The sequence below is a fragment of the Arachis stenosperma genome, chromosome 4 (genome assembly GCF_014773155.1).
Source record: "Arachis stenosperma cultivar V10309 chromosome 4, arast.V10309.gnm1.PFL2, whole genome shotgun sequence".
In the NCBI taxonomy this organism is placed as follows: Eukaryota; Viridiplantae; Streptophyta; class Magnoliopsida; order Fabales; family Fabaceae; genus Arachis; species Arachis stenosperma.
The window spans coordinates 115135974-115138190 of NC_080380.1; the positions used below are offsets into that span (position 1 = coordinate 115135974).

General features: G+C 35.0%; 1 non-coding gene across 1 annotated transcript; it reads right to left on the reverse strand.

Moving 5' to 3' along the window:
- Positions 1-2109: 2109 nt before the first annotated feature.
- LOC130978101 (small nucleolar RNA R71) lies at positions 2110-2217 on the reverse strand. The gene has a single exon (XR_009085764.1). It is a non-coding gene; the product is annotated as a small nucleolar RNA R71 (small nucleolar RNA).

Here is a 2217-nt window from a genome sequence, read left to right on the forward strand (position 1 = left end):
TTGTGTTTATGCCATGGTATTGAACACCAAGTTTTTGGATTCATTACTGGGGATTATTTGAGTTGTGAAAAGTAGTGATCACAATTTCGTGCACCAAGTTTTTGGCGCCGTTGCCGGGGATTGTTTTGAGTATGGACAACTGACGGTTCATCTTGTTGCTTAGATTAGGTATTTATCTTCAGAGTTCTTAAGAATGAATTCTAGTGTTTCAAGGTGATATTCTTATCATCACCAAAGCTGATTGATTCTCATCAATTTAGCTCTTGAATGCAATGTCCTGCTGAAGCTTGGCTAGCCATGTCTAATTTCTTTAGACTAAAGCTTTAGACTAACATTGCATGATTCCTTGAATTCTCATTAAGAATTTTGATATCTTTATTTTCTTTTCCACCTAATTTTCGAAAAAAAAAAAACCAAAAAAATTACAAAACCATAAAAAACCAAAAATATTGCATGTTTCTTGTTAAGTCTAGTGTCTCATTTTAAGTTTGGTGTCAATTGCATGTTTCTGTTCTTCTTGCATTCATTCATGTGTCTTCATTAATCTTCAAGTTGTTCTTGATGATTTCATTGCTCTTATCTTTAAATTCTCTTGACTTGAGTATTTTGTGTTTCTCATATGCATTTCCATATTGTTAGTGTCAGTAGTATACAAACTTCTAAGTTTGGTGTCTTGCATGCATTGTTATTTGATTTTAGTTGCATTTTGATTATTAAAAATCCAAAAATATTTTTAATTTGTGTCTTTTCAAGTCAATAATACAGAGAATTGAAGATTCAGAACATACAGCAGAGGAATTACACAGAAAAAGCTGGGCGTTCAAAACGCCCAGTGAAGAAGGCAGACTGGTGTTTAAACGCCAGCCAGGGTGCCTGGTTGGGCGTTTAACGCCCAAAAGGGTAGTGCTTTGGGCGTTAAACGCCAGAATGTGCACCATTCTGGGCGTTTAACGCCAGGATGGCACAAAAGGGAAGATTCTGTTTTTAATGCAAATTTTTTCAAGTTTTCAAAATTTTTCAAAATCAAATCTTTTTCAAATCATATCTTTTTAATCATATGTTTTCAAAATCAATTTCTTTCCATTTTCAAAAATACTTGCTATCAATTAATGATTTGATTCAACATTTCAAGTATGTTGCTTTTTCTGTTGAGAAAGGTTTAATGTTTGAATCATATCTTTTCTTGTTAGGCAAGTCATTAATTTTTAAAATCAAATTTTTTTAAATTGTTTTTCAAATCATATCTTCTCAATCACATCTTTTTAAAACCATAACTTTTAAATCACATCTTTTTCAAAAAAAGTTTTCAATCATATCTTCTTCAAAATCTTTTTCAAAAATTTTTTTTAAAATCTTTTACTTAATTTTCGAAAATCTCTTCCTCTCTTCTCACATCCTTCTATTTATGGAGTAACACCCCTCCTCAATGCACAATTCGAACTCTATCTCACTAAGTTCGGATTCTTCTCCCTCTTCCTTCTATTTTTTCTGTTCCTCTGACACCTCAAGGAATCTCTATACTGTGACATAGAGGATTCCACATTTTCTTGTTCTCTTCTCTTTCATATGAGCAGGAACAAAGACAAAGGCATTCTCGTTGAAGCTGATCCTGAACCTGAAAGGACCTTGAAGTGAAAGCTAAGAGAAGCTAAAGCACAACTCTCTGTAGAGGACCTAACAGAATTCTTCAAAGAAGAAGAACCTATGGCAGCCGAAAACAACAACAATGCCAACAATACAAGGAAGGTGCTGGGTGACTTTACTGCACCTACTCCCGACTTCTATGGGAGAAGCATCTCTATCCCTGCCATTGGAGCAAACAACTTTGAACTTAAGCCTCAATTAGTTTCTCTAATGCAACAGAATTGCAAGTTCCATGGACTTCCATTGGAAGATCCTCATCAGTTTTTAGCTGAATTCTTGCAAATCTGTGACACTGTCAAGACTAATGGGGTTGACCCTGAGGTCTACAGACTTATGCTATTCCCTTTTGCTGTAAGAGACAAAGCTAGAATATGGTTAGACTGACAACCTAAAGAAAGCCTGAACTCTTGGGAAAAGCTAGTCAATGCCTTCTTGGCAAAGTTCTTTCCACCTCAAAAATTGAGTAAGCTTAGAGTGGAAGTCCAAACCTTCAGACAGAAGGAAGGAGAATCCCTCTATGAAGCTTGGGAAAGATACAAACAATTGATCAGAAAGTGTCCCTCTGATATGCTT